General features: G+C 42.6%; 1 protein-coding gene across 1 annotated transcript in view; it reads left to right on the top strand.

Moving 5' to 3' along the window:
• LOC143211794 (protein Wnt-4) overlaps positions 1–15,577 on the top strand; it is a 123,479-nt gene that overhangs the window by 1,015 nt on the left and 106,887 nt on the right. The gene's annotated exons all lie outside the window — the stretch shown is intronic.

Genomic DNA, 15,577 nt, shown 5'->3' on the forward strand with positions numbered 1-15,577 from the left:
CCGAGACGTTCCAGAATGCGCGACATCTTTTGTTATGCATACCGTTCTTTAACCTATAACACACCTTTTATATGCCACCAGACAAGTATCCTCCACTTGAACCGATTGTGACCGTCTTATTGTATGAACTACGCCATTTTCCCCCCTGCTCTATTGTCCACGTAGTTTTAGGTTAATCGAAAGTTTTGTTGGCTTTTCTCGTAGACGATCTACTTTCAGGCTCGAGATCTTCGTTAAATGATTTTCGCGCAACACTAAACCTACCATCGCCGGTCAAATGGCAGGTTTCTGGTTTTCTAGGTTATTATTATTGAAATTATAATGATGCTTTCACTGGAAACGATTAGACACATTTTTGTATCGAAGCATATATTATAATAAAAATCACAGAAAATTTATATAAATTCTGCGATGTCATTTTTATAAGGCAACACATGCCAGCCATTTTTAGAGCACGGTAGGTTTAGTGTTAAATATGGGTCAGTTTTTAATCTGTCATGAATAACGACGTTCTCGGCCATGATCCTTGGCTACGTACTCCAAAGTAATCCATTTTGGAAGTACTTATAAAATATATGGGAGAGTTTATTAAAACTGATGAGAAAAGTAATTTTCGGAAGAGTATATTTATCGCACATTTGTTTGCTATCTGTTACCAATCATGTTGCAAGAATGAAGGCAACTATGAATGTAGGGGTTGAGAACCATATTTCGTGAAATAGCTTAGAAACAGCCGAAATTACGAAAAAATTGTGTATTTTACGTAACGTATCTGACTGTGTTTTAATACAGTATGTAATACCGGCATTTCTTCGCCAATTTCTTTTACGTAATTTTGAATCGATTTTTCTATACATACATATACTTTTGTGTCAAAAAGGGAGTTCAACTAACTAAATAGGTAGAAAAATAATTTAAACGGTTGCAAAAAGGAAGATTACCATCCCAATATTGGAATTATACCCATAAATACTGACTTACAATTATCAAGGTATGAATGCACATAGTGGTACTTTAAATAGAATCAAGTTTGCCAAGGTTTAAGCATATTTGATTTCCGCAGCGTTTGAATAGAAACGGTACCTTCGAGTCCTTGATGAGCTGAAGGGTGAAGGCACAATTCACCACGGAACACCTTCGCCGTTCAAATTTTGCATATCTCGCCTCCGATCAAGACATATTACGCTTTCGGGGCGCCGGAGTTAAAATTTCCCGAGAATTATGCAAATCTCGTGCGCGCGAATGTTAATCCGCGGGATAAATGATTTCTTCGGGTGCCGGCGAACGGGAATATCAAAAGATGGAGGGAAACTAGTTAATAATATCGGAGACATGCCGCACAAAGTGGGCCGCCCGATAAACCCACGTCCAGCTGTGCGAAAAGGAGTGAGACATTAATTCGCGGTAGCCGACGATCGAGAACACAGGCTCGCGCCGGCTGGCAATCTCGCGATCTACATTTGTCCGATCAGAATGTCCGCTCGCAGGGAACTCGACTTTCAGTCCGCTGATAATTTCCTCCGGGAGACGCGTGGCGAAATTGTCGGCCTCTTGGATCTGGCCGCGCGCCATGCCATTTCTGACGGGCCGACGAAATTGCGATCGCGGTAAACCGGTCGAAAGGGCCACGAACGGCCAATTATTGGATCGCCTGGAAAATCTGGAGTAGCCTTTTAAGGATGGAACCACCGATCAATCTCGGTTGATTCGCAATTACACATTCATAAACCTGCCGATTTTTACGACTTCGATCATTCTGCGTTAATCCTGGACGACGGTTGCTTCTGAAGACTTTATGGCAACCATAACTAGATCCACTAAAATCTTTACATACTTTCCAATCCACTTCTTTGAAATCAATGATGATCTTCTTCTTGGACTGAATATTCACAGCTAATAAATGTTTGCATTAATTGCAAGACACAATTAAAAATTAAAATTAAAAAATTATTAAGTTGAAACTAACATACTGATGTCCTTAAATCTTTTTAATATGTCCATTGCTTCAAGTTGTACATAGCTATTTTTGTTATAAATGCATCAAATCAGGGGTCTACTCATAAGCTTGCTGAAAAATTGGAATTTTTCATTTTAACCCTGCAGGGTGGAGTCTGTGAGACTCTCGAATGGAATTTCTAGTGTTGCACTGTTCCATAAATTATCATGGAATTCCTCGGTGAATATTTGCTCGACTTGCAACAATTTTGCAGAATACAGTATAACAATACTTGTATAACCACGATCGCATTACATGCGTATGAAAAGCCACGAATTCTTCAAAGAAATGTACACGAGAAAACGGATACATCTGAACCGTTCACTAGAGAGTTAATTGACACGATTTAAATGTTTCCGCGAACCGATGATTATCTCCTGGGAATCGTTTTTCCCGCCGCGAGCCATAAATTGAAAAATGCCGTTCTACTTAGCGCATTCGTCAACTTTTCCCGGGGACCGATTGCGCCACATAGATTAGCTTCAATTGTAAGAAGGGTGTAACGTTCTGGAGCGCGGTTGGCTCGCGATTTCGTATTCGCGCAATATCGCCAATTAATTCTCGCCAATGTAGCATGACGGGCAGCGCGGGTTCTCCCGTGAAAAACGTATTTCCCCGCTAATGAAAGATTCGGTTCACCTGGGCGGTCCAGTTTCGTATGATTAACGGCGCCGCGCGCCGACTCGAATTCATATCGGCGCCCCGTGATTTTGTAAGATCCCGGGAGAGATGCAAAAACGCGTAGACCGCGAAAGTCCCGTGTAACTCCCGTGTCTGATACGCCTTATAAGATTACCCGCGGTCCGTTTTTACAGGGCCGACGACGGGTTCCCGCGGCGTAAGCGTTTATTTTAGCATTTGAAATGCACCATTGCGAACCGCTCTCGTGAATATCAGCGCGGGCGCGCGCACGCAGAGCCTCGATCACGTTTCCGTACATAGAAAGGCACGTACGTACGGAGGATGATGACGAAACGTTCGCTCCGAAGGACAATTTCCTACAGACCGTTCCACCTATTGTTCACCGACACCGTGCTGCGACGCGTTTTACTCACACGATTTACTTACTCCCGCGCGTCCTCTCGATACGCATCCGAGCGGATCGTCGCCGGTCGCGAAGGCGTCGATGCTAGGAACAACGAGCAGCTAAAACGACATTCTTATACTCGCTCACACGCAAATTATTATCTCTTTCTCGGTGTCTTCCTTAATATTGTTCCCATTGTATAATCTTTTGCTAATATTTCAGTATTTCCTGAGCATCCTCTCACTTAGCCACGTCATTTATTTTCTTAACCCTTTAAACTCGGAGCTATTTTTAACCGACTTCGAAAAAGGAGGAGGTTACTCAATTCGATCTGTATGTGCCTTGTTTTCGCTTTTTCTCTATGTATGTTCACTGATTACACCGAGATGGATGGACCAATCGGAACGAAATCTTTCGCATCTTGTAGATTGTAGAGTATGTCTCCCGATTGGTCCCTTAAAAACAAATTTTGCATATTTCATTCTTTGCGGTTTTTATCGAAAATAACCAATAAGACCGAAAAACCATCCTACGGTGTTCTACAAATTCTGCTCGTTCCACCAAAAAGTGTGAAATAAAAAATTTATAAAACAGAATTAAACCGACTCCGAGAAAACGCACTAAAAGGTATGAAATAATCTCCATTTAAATTATGTGAATACACACGAACTTAAATACCATACAATCTTTTCGGAGGCGGCGCAAAAATTGAAAATTTTCGACATTGGAAATTGCGAAAATCCTTAAATTCTTCTACATGCTTTCACATATTAATGTATCTTCTCTTCCCACCTACTGATTTCCAAGTTCATCGTATTCCAATGAAATCATAATCAGCAACATCTGTCATTTGGAAAATTTTTAATTTTTCCGCCGCCTCCGAAAGGATTGTATTGTATTTAAGTTCGTATGTATTCACATAAATTAAATGGAAATTATATCATACTTTTTAGTGGATTTTTTCGAAGTCGGTTTAATTTTTTTTTATAAAATTTTAACTCACAAAATTAAACATTTCTTTCGACCTAGAATAATTCCATTCTGTATCATATTTTTCATTTTATCATACAATACTTAAATGTTTAGTAATTGATTGGATACTGGTTATAGCAGTGACTCTGAGTAGGAGTCGAACAACTCCTCAAACGCATCTTCGCAATCTCGATGATCTTTCAAAATGTACTTTAAAAATATTAGAACCCGTCATTTCATCAGAAATGCACGAAATCCGCAGTCTAATGGTGTATTTTAACATGCCAATTTCGATTTGAGTAACTAAATTACTCGGTTCGTGCGGAACTATGTAGGGTCGGTATTCGGAAGTAAAAGTGTTAACTGACTCCCGTTGTAATTCACACATGAATAAATCTGTCGGGGGCAATAACGTTCGGCGTTAAGTAATTCATTCGACACGTGTACATTTAACCCATGGAAGAAAGTTAATAACAGCCAAGAATTCAATCAAATGAATGGGTCGCAAAGAATGGTGGAAAGCGATAAAGCACGGAGGCCCTAAAAGCTATTTATAAGTGAACCATTTCACCTGGTGTTGCCGCTAAAGAAACTGTAGGTGTAGGTTTGCTTAGAGTGTAATGGTTAAGATTGGTTCCTGTGCTCGACTTGCCAAGAATGGGCTGGTGAAGTACAAGTATTCCAGAATGTTTGCATAATTGTACATGTACCACTTGCGTCTTTTCTCGAAACCCGCTGGCCTTAGTTGTCACTATTCGTTTCTTTAAAGTCGTAGATCAAAGCTCGGAGATTAGTGTTAATTACGATCGTGTCTTTTAACAAACGAGAACAAGTGATTTTTGAGAAACGTTTTCAAGCAACTGTGCAGGTTCAATACGAAATTGTAACAATTCGACGGGAGCGCCTTGAATTACGAGACACCTTTCACGAAAAATTATTCTCGAAAATTAACTTTAAATATAGAGACGTCGATGGGTTATGGAAGTTAGCTATCTTCGCTAATAATAGCAATCAAATGGCAATTTAGCAAACATCCGCACGAAGCTGCGGGTCAACCAAATATTTCTCAGAAGCGGTTCTTTCTAGGAGAGCCGATATAATGACGGTTATTTTCTGATGCTGATAATATTGTTACAGTTACGATCAACCATGAATTCCGATGCATTATGTTTGGATATTTAATACCGGAAATTAATTTTCGTGGAAGAGATAGCTTTCGAAAGATTAAATTTGAAATGAACTTCTCCAAGATTTTTAATTGCAGTAGGTAACAGTCGCCCTTTCTCGAACAGTCGAAGCGTATTTTTTCAATTGCAAAATTATTGCTCAGCCATTCGACTCGCTCGATCATTCGTGTTCAATGAGGTCGATAAACCGGAACGGTAATTCGGTTTCCCTATCGTTAACTTATCGGGCAAAACGACATCGAGGAGCCATTTCCATCGGAACATCTTCCTCTTTGTAAAAATGTAACATGTAATGGGGAGGGATTAAAAAAAAATGAAGAGCTCCGCGATTGTATGCTGCTAATTAATGCGTTCAGGCAACGATTACACCCTCCACTTTTTGCTCAATTCTTTTCGAAAGCTTGCTAATTGATCGTTAAACTACCACGAACCATCATTATGTGAAACGATCGCTTTATTGCCGAGGAAATGTATGCTTTCGAACAATTCTTTTTATCAAGCCTGCTACGTTCCTGACCTCTTTATCGACAAATTTAAACCTATATTTACGTAATACAAATATTCATTTTGTTATTCACAAGCGAGGATCGACACAAAGTTAAAAACATTTTGCAAGCATTTAAAGATGGCTGCATAGATTCCCACTTGTCACAAATCCTCTTCAGCAGCCTGCAATCAAAATTAAATTTGCACAATGAAGTTGACGATATACATATAACATTGCGCGGTCTGTAGAAGGCTTGCGTAAAATTGTCTGATTCAAAGTTGCACCGATAGACGAAGAATCCCCTTCGATCGAACTCGTGAACAGCGTGGACGATCAGGGAAGCCCCAATGATTGCTGCGAGGTACGCCGCGGCGCATAGTGGTCGATGTTTCGATTTTTCGAGATAAAAGGAAGCAGCCTGTATTCAGGAATTCTTCAGAATAAAATTGACGTTTAGTCACACTCGGCATAACACGTGTACACGTTTATTATCTGCACGTGTTACGTTCACCTTTATGAATACAATTCACCTGTGCATTGATATATCCTTATTTTAATTCGTGCAATTTTTAAAACATTTATAACGATGTATTAATGCACGTGTGACTAAATGCACGTGTACGCGTGCATTTAAAATGACACGTTCGAAACAATGACCTCTGGTTTGAAGCAGTAAGTAGCGTATCTCGGCCGATTTTCGAGCAGAATCGGTGACGGTGTGCGCTTGCACTTACAATTAGAGAGAGCGGTCTCTCTCGGCCGGTGTCGACGCGCCCCTGCAGGGCACGACTTTTAAAACGAGAAGGCCGGGCACGTTGACGTTCTACGGTCAAGCACGATTCCACTGGCAGATTTTATTTCCGACAAACTGGTTCCGCGGCCGATTAATCGGCCCCCGCTGACGGGCCGCAGCCTTCCGGTGTACACGTACATACGCTCGCCTCCTCGGCTGTCGCTTTATCTTGCTCGCGGAGATGAACACGCGACGCGCGAACTCGAAACGCTTAATAATTCACGCCTGGTCACGCCAGTTTTCACGCGGCTTTCGGCCTCCGAACGATACGTCGTGCCCGGGTTCGTTTCGACCCACTTCTTTCACCCCGCGAACGATCGCCAATGATCGTTCGCGATTTCTCGTTTCGCGCGCGGCTTGACCGTAAAACTGTCCCCGATTGTCCAGCGTGAATCAAGCACGATTCAATCGAATCGTACGCGACTAGTCCGGACGCTGATCGCTGTTAATTTATTCGAGAGATCTAATCTCGTGCCATCGTAGACCTTAATCCCTCTAACATCCTGAATGATCCCTAAGACGATTGATTCAGTGTGAAAGTCGATTTGGAGCGGTTTTATTGAGGTTTAGTATGGTGTTAGTAGGATGTTCCGATTGTCAGTTAAATAGAAGAAGTTTTATGTAGGATACAAAAGTATAGAAGAGTCAATGTTGAACCATTACTTCCATTTACGACCTCAATTAGCATTTAATACGTCGATTTGTTATGTATGATCACTTATAATTCAGATAGCGGCCGAATTTTAATTATACCATACCAGTGCAAAAATTTGTACTTGGTAGCATTTTGGAATACCTAAAGAAAGTGTACACATCGGTATGAAAACACAAATATAACATTCATTTATAAAAAAAAAAACATAATTGACTCTATACAAACTTCGCACTTGCAAAAAATCAAAACAAACACACAAAGTGAGTATAGATACGATGAAGCAACGAAAATGGTGATACATATTTTTTAAATATCTATGAAAATGAACATGTTATTATTAAAACAATATAAAATCGTGATGTTGAACTAGCTGTATTATTTAACTGATAGGCGACACGATCGAACGGCTTTCCGTAATGTTTAATTATTAAAATTCATCGGTACTCATAAAAAGAATATAGGATACCTAATGAAGAAAATAACTTCTCGTTTTAACCCATTATATTTTCAGATAAGTTGTATATCGCGAGAACGCCGGTATACTTTATGTGCGGTCAGGGTAATCTCGCGTTGAAGATCGCGCAGCCTCGACTGGCTGTAGGCGAAGCGTTATGAATTTAATAGAACACGGTAGGTTATTATTTATTATTTCCGACTTTTCGAGGGTACACGCGCAGAAAGGAATCTAATGAAGCCGAGCGCGCGCGCGGTTCCACGCGATCGGCCGATAACGGTTCTATCGGTGAAATATCTGCGCGCGTCACGTCGACGGTCGGCAGAGTGTAAAGCTTTCTAGCCGGGCTGTCGGGATGAAGCAATATTTCGACGAAGCGATAAGCGGACAGCCGCGGAGCCGAGACACACGTTTTACAATACACGGTGTTACAGTTGGCCGGTGCCGGAGAACGCACCGCGTGTAACGGTCTTCGGCGAAAAGAAGCGCGAGCGCAGCCAGCCAGGGTCATTAAACAAAACCAGTTTGATATTAAAGAGTCCTCCTCGCGTCTAAATCCGCCGCACGAGCACCGCTCGCGTCCGAACCGATATCGGGCCAGTCCTTTCAGTCCCGATCACTATAAACAGCTGTGACGAGAGCTGTCGACTAGAGTGGCGCCGGAGGATCCGGATTCGACGATCTACAGCTCGACGAAATCCACTATGCACTCATCCATCGATTTATGCGGATTATTCGCTACATCCGCTTTTCTTTATCGAGAAGGAAACGCGTAGAAATAATTGTCTCCCCAATGTACCTTCCCCTTCTAGGACGCTATACCCCTGTCGTGCATGGAGAGAGGGCAACTTTTTCCCCTTCATTCGAATCAACTCCTCTGAACTGATCACTCTGCTGCAGATTCCAAGCTCGTCACAAGCATTAATTCTTGAGGTCTTGAACAAATCCCATCGAAGTTCGGTTCAAGCAACAAAATTAATTTTTGGAGATAGAGACACATATTGTTTGGGAAACGCTTTTTTGTAACAAAATTTTGTACAGGAAAAATAAAGGTGTGCCATGAGCAAACAAGTTTCGCTATAAAGAGGGCGTGGAAGACTTCTTCTTCAACATCGCTGACTTTCCGACGAGTCGAAACAAAGTTTGCATTTACTGTTAACAAGCGAAGTAAACCTATCTATTTTCTGGATACCTATCGAATGAAGTCGTATTTCCGCATTGGAATAGTTCAGCAGTGAATATTTATTCTGAGAAGTTTACGACATCGACGTGTAGGTGCGAGAACGATAACGCAGCAAGTCAATACCGGATCGGTTTCGATTGCATATCAGAAGTTTCGCGATATTAGATCATAAAACTAATATTTGCAGTTTTCCCTATACTTTCTGTTGCGAACACGAATATATAGGGGAAAGCAGAACAATTTGGCTCGGATTCTAGATTGGACCTAATTTATGATTCGCAGTCAACTATTTCTAATGTGCAAGTATTTATCGCGGTTCTATCCTCTATCGCATCTAGCGGAGATACTTTTAGAATCGATAAATTAGGATCGTAAACGCAACAATTTAATTTACGGTCTAATGTACGCTTTTTTTGAACTTATCTATCTCGTTCAAAATATGATTTCTTTGCTGAAGCAGAATCCGGTTTTTCCTAACGTATTCCTGAAAAACCACTCGATGCAGCTTGGGTATAATGAAGAATTTGAGAGCAAATTCGATGCGTATGTTTTTAGCGATCTCGATTGCACGGTGGACGTATTTGAAAATTTTATGGCAGCCATAGGTGGATCCATTCAAATCGTATCAATTTCCGTTTACGTATTGTTGAAGCCATTTCTTTGAGATCTTTGAAGTTCCTGAAAGGAAACTGACCTTAAATGGCTGACTGGAACAATTAGCCTAACACGGTAGCGTTTCTTTCAGTAAGAAATTGAGATAGACGAAATGAAAGAGAGCTATCGGAGCGGGATCGTGAATATTGTACCGTACAAATTTTAGTACAGTAGTGTCTCTCTCGTTGTGCGCGAGGTTCTACTATACAATTTAAGTAATCTTCACCGTATTTTCTGCGTGATCGTGGCAAAAATTGAAGAGGGTGGCTGAACGCAACATCCCTGTTCGTCATCAAGCCGAGTTTCGGCGAGCTATCGCCAGTCCGCGTCTAAATCCGCCTCGCTATCGGGCCGGACGGATATATCGGGCCAGTCCTTTGAGTCGTCACGATCACCATAAAGAGAGCCGAGTGGAACGATGCGTATCGTAAACCATCGTGGTCGGTTTTTAGTGCGCGGCTCTGGAACAAAGGCGGGGGAGCCGAGAGGATGATCCGCGATAAGACGCGCGGCCGGTGACGTATCGCAGCCCCGACGAGATTTAATAAAAGCATCTTTATTGCCGAACCATGCGAATCGGTCTCTCTCGGGTCTCTTGCACGCGCGCGCGTGTGCAACCATGCGGCCGATCTGTCTTTACGACCGAGCGATTAAAATTCGTATTAACGGCAAGCCACGGCGACCTTTACGCCGTTAAAAGACACGCGAACGACTCGAGGAAGAGAGATCTCGCCCCGCGAGGGTCGCCGATGCTTTATTTCGCGAGCTTTTATCCCGTTCCCCGTGCCTTGACCGTCGTAAGTCCGCCCATGGACAGCGGAGAAGCTTCCACCGGTTTAACGCGCGGTCGTAACTCGAGCAAACGGGCTACCTCCCCATAGATCCGATCGAGGGATCGTTGGAACGAGCGTCGAAGGAGGAAAGACGAGGGCTCCCACGGAACTTACGCCGACGAATTGCCTTGCGTGGCCCGTCGGGCCTTCGAACTGCGAGTTTCTCCGAGATTCTACGCCGGGATAAGCTCGCAGGACGACCTTCGCGCCAGACGCGGGATCACTTCGCAATAAAAGCCTCTATTTCGCGGGTATCTTCCGTCTGTCTGGCAAGGTCGCGACCGACACAGTTCCGATCAAGTGCACGAATTGATTCGTGACCATTCCGAATATTTTTGTTCATTTGCAAACCACCAAAAGACATTTACAGCTAACGAATCTATCCCGAAATAAAATTGTTAGTTCAAACAAGTAGAACTTGTTATATGTATGCACAAAGAGAATATTAATATAAGAATGAGTATTTGCCGCAGCCTTGAAACGTTCAATTTGTGCTTGTTTACGAATCGTTTTCGCCTCCCCGGTATAAAAAACCACCGAGCTATACATGAGTTTGCCGACTCATAAAAATAGAGAGTATTGCCGATAACAGGTTCCCTTGTGCAACGCTCCCTGTCCTTGGACCGAGAGCAATAGAACTGGAAGTCGCGATGGCCGTCTAAAGGTTATAGCAACTGCGTGGCGCGATCTGATAAAGGATGGAATGTCCTTTTTTTATTAATACGTCGAAGGATGAAACTGTTATTGTTGATACGGTCGTTCGACGGCTGGAAGACTTTCGTTAACCTTGCGGAGATCGCGATTCTAAAATCCACATTCGCGTACGACTGTTTCGCAGCGAAATATGTATGTTTTTTAACCCTGAACTGCCGGGATGATTTAAACTTTTTATGTCTAGTAACAATTCACTATTAAATTATCCTCGAGAACACAAGACTGTTTAAGTATCCTAATAACGATTTACCGCACTGTGTATCAATTTCAATATATAGATAATTTTGATATACGCTTCAGTCAATAGTCGAATACTTATAGGAACCGCCACGTAATTACCTAATTTGTAATTTAAATATTACTTAACAGACGTTCCTCTCTTCGATTTCCGGCATATGGATAGAAACGTTTCTCACGTGTTTCTCGGATCAGCAGGTACCTCCCCAGGGTTAATTAGAAAAGCAACTTGATTTATGTCCTCACGATAAAATGGCTGCCGCGCTGATGATCAGCGTGCCGACATCTTGGATTACGGTATTTCCGACGAAATATGTATCGCATTAAAGAAAAGTCCCCTAGCAAAATCGTGAATCGGAATACGCGTAGTCCAACTGTCGACTAGTCCAACCATTAACGCCAGATTTACGAACATTGATTTCTTATCTGCGTTTACTGAAACATGCATAAAAAGCGATATTACACACGGCCGTTCGAAACGAGAGTGTCCGTGGAGAAATGAATCAGGATACGAAATTCGCGTCGTTACATCGATCAAAGTCAGCATAACACGACTGAAAAATAACATTTATGATTTCTGCGAGCCGTGAAATCGACGGGTTCCGTAAATCTTGCGTATGTTCGAGACCGGCGCCTGGATTTATCGCGGCAATGTGCTGATTGATACAAACGTAGGGTGAGCTCTGAATGAACACTTACGATTACAAACATTTATGATGTTCTCTTCATGTTGACATCTACGCACGTGGTCAATTGAATGTTCACAGATGTCTAAAGAGATCTTCTGTTTCTTCGTAACTGACCCAGCATTTTAGGGATTTGTGTGTGTGAAATGAAATTTAACGCACTGTTAAGATTAAATGATTTTAGAATATGAATATATGTATTACTTTCGACTGTTCAATATTATTGAAGAAGCAAAGACATTTTTATCTGGAAACCTATTCGACACTACTACTAATTAACTTAGAAATTGTTCGAGCTACATCCGACATATTCAAAATATTGTTATCGCAAGATCGACAATTTGTATTTTGCCGTGGCTCAACGGTCCTACATATAATTTGTTTGTTTCTATAATTATTAGACAGCGGGTTTTAAGCGTTTATGACAAAAATTGAGTAAGTGCAATTTATATAGTAGTAAAAATATTAGAAGAATTTAAAAATAGTGTATATTATTTTCAACCTATTGAACAACAGTTTCTTGCAATTCAGATAGAAAATCTTAATTTTGCGTAAAGATCTGCTGTCTAATAATTATCGTTCACTGTGGTATCTCTGTTCATTCATTGGACATTTGGCCTACTTGTCGTTGACTTCTACGCCAGATTTTTAATACAAAAGTACAAGCGTCGAACAGCCTACTGCGCGTCGAAAGGTCGAGATGCGATCCAGAAACAAATTCGTTGCGAAACCCGGTGGAATCAATAACCCCAGTTTTTCGTGAGCGACAAGAGAGCTCGTTCGCAGAAGTCTCATTATCAGGGAGTACAATTTCCCGGCGGCAAAACAATTTCTTCCCCGAAGAACACCGCGATAGCAACCGCGGAGCGTTACGGAGCGGTGCGGAGGCTGTGCAGGCTCTCTCGTGCCGGCGAAAAACAGCGATAAATCACGGCCTCGTAAATACCGGCGGCCAGCGAACGCATTAACGAAGTCAATTTCCCCCCTTGGTCGACGGGGCCGATCTCAGGATTAGATCGCAGCCGTTGCCGACGAGCCCCGGGAACTCGTAGAAAGCAAACGCGAACCGCGGATTCGCGAACACACCTGAAAAAAGTTGCACACGCGCGAGCGCCCGCTTCTCGCCGCTTTCTCCTCGTGACCGTACCTATAACGCCGCCTTGCCTGCGAAAACAAAAATTCGCGGACCGTTTAAGGCAACGCTCCGAGGAGGTAATATATGGTAGGACCTCTGACCCCCTTACACGGCCACCAGCCTACGAAATAATAGTAATAATGGTAATATCTTAAGTGCACGAACGTCCGCAGTCTAGTTGCAACCGAGGGCTCTCTACCTGTTAGGAAAATAACGTTGAATAACTGACCGGAGCGCTTACGATGAACTCGAATAATGTATGGCTGGTTTTATTCTGCAACTGTACTATCGATTCCGGTTATGGTTCGAACATCGGTTCCATAGAAAAATGAAACTAATCGGTCGCCTTTGTTTTAGAACATTTCATTTATCTGAGTGTAATTCAATCGTTCTCTTTAGACAATGCAGTCGGAGACAATAATATCCGTTCCATTCATTAACGCTTTGGATGCTTGCCTGACAGCCTCAAAAATTCTATAAGAAAAATTAGAGTTAGATCAGTTTCTCTATCTCCCATCTCGGAATAAATGAAATGTGAAAATCATACTTGACATTGAATTTAGTAATTAAAACATTTGACGTCGTGCAGAGACAGTGGCTATTCTAAATGCCTAATTCTAAATTCAATCTATCGCTGGTGTCCTAGCAAAACAGAGTGTTACGCGACGCTAACATATTCAAACAGAGGGGAGCGAGAATGTCAGAAAAAAGCGATACAAAAGCGGCGGGTTTTTCGCAGCATTTCCATTTCGTCCGGATCGTGGATCCTTCTCGTTGGGATCGATACCGATCTCACGGAGGAGACCCCGAGAAAGCAGAATCGAGATCGCGATCGTCGATTCCGCGAGCGTTCAGGCTCTCGGCGCCTAGACAGTTGATAAAGCCGTCTGAAAAGCTGCTGGCTATCGTAACATTGTGACACGCGGTGCCCGATATCGAGCGAGGAAAGCTGGATTATCGAGCCGGCTCGCTACCGGCCAATCGCCACGGCTCCTGGTGGTACGTGGAACGCGACAAAAACCTAATAGCATCCTGTTTTGTTTAGTATGTATAGTTCTCGTTTTACGTGGCGGAGGGAAGAGGCTCTCTGGCCTCTTCTACGCGCGGCTTCTTCCTCTCGCTCGAAGAATCCCCGACAAAGGAGGCCGCCGCAAGCTTTCGGAGCATGCCTTCAGGACTTCTCGGGGCAATGTTTCCTTCGGGGCCCAGATATATTGTCATAACGAAGAGGTTGGGTCGGGCTACGACATACTCTCTCATTTTCTTTTTTCCTCCCTCCCTTCTTTCCCTCTTTCTTCGCTTTCTCGCTCCATCTCCCCTGACTCTCCGTCTCGGAATCTCTTCTGGCTCTCGTTCGCCACGGTCTCCATCTTCCTCTCTCTCCCTCTCTCTCCCGTTATATATTTCTCTTTCTTTCTGTCGCTTTCTTCCACCTTCTCTTCCTCGGCATCGCCCACTCTCTGTCCCGTCACAAACTCGCTCCTCTCATTATGTGCGAACCATTATTCCTTCCTCTCTTCGCTTTTTTTTCTCCGGCTCATCCTCCTCGGGATGCGACAGACCTCGGGTGCATAGTTTTGTACTTCGGTTATGTTTACAATGGCGATCTCTCGCTCTCCTAGTTTTCCTGGTTATCCCCGTCTCCGCGAGCCGTTCCTCCTGCTTTTGTTCGCCGCGTCTCGGATCGATCAACCCGGCCTTCGATCCTTCACTTGCGTGCTCTCCGATCGACAGACTGTACCGTAGTAGCTCCTAATTGACCGGGTAGGTTAGCCTGACTCGAAACGCGGGGACGTCGCTTCATTAGCCGTCGGAGCCTGCGACCGTCTCGCAAAGAAGAAGACTCTAGGTTCGGTAAATGAAGTCGTTTCACCATGCACCAGTTTGCTGTGCGATCTCTTTCTTTTTGTTTTAATTAATTTTGTTTGGTGAACTTTAAAAGACCACTTCAGTGTGACACATCTCGAAGAGCGTGTCGCTGGTGAAGCAAGTTATTACACAACTTGATGTAGACACTGTTTCAGGATAGATGAAAGTAGCTTAATTGGTTCGGTTACTAGATTAGACAATTTTTGTAATAGACCTACCAATTATGCAACTGTTTCACAAACAAAGTTTCCAGAACAAGCATCAGTAATTCTCTATTTTTCTATAGCCAGTCTGTACGTTCAACTTCTCAACACTTCATCTACTAAAAGTTTATTGAGCTGTGTCCGAGACAAGTTCGATCATTTTAAATAATAATTTCAGAAGAAGTTGTTACACTGTACCCATTGCATAATTTTCTGGATTATGAACGAAATTGCTGTGACAAGAATTCACTCAAAGAATTCTCGGCTATCGATCATCGATTTCAAAATACCTATCGGAAGATTGCGAATGGATAAAACTGTAAGTTCAACTATTCTATTCGTGAAGAAATTCTCAACTGTTGATCAATTTTGTAATACCTCGTATCGCTGCTCCGGAAGTATAATAACGCAACTGTAAAATTTTGTGAAATTGACTTTATTGTGTTGGCAGGCTCAAAAATGCATGCAAAAATTTGTGATGCATTTTCAAAA

Source organism: Lasioglossum baleicum, chromosome 9, assembly GCF_051020765.1.
Source record: "Lasioglossum baleicum chromosome 9, iyLasBale1, whole genome shotgun sequence".
Lineage (NCBI taxonomy): Eukaryota > Metazoa > Arthropoda > Insecta > Hymenoptera > Halictidae > Lasioglossum > Lasioglossum baleicum.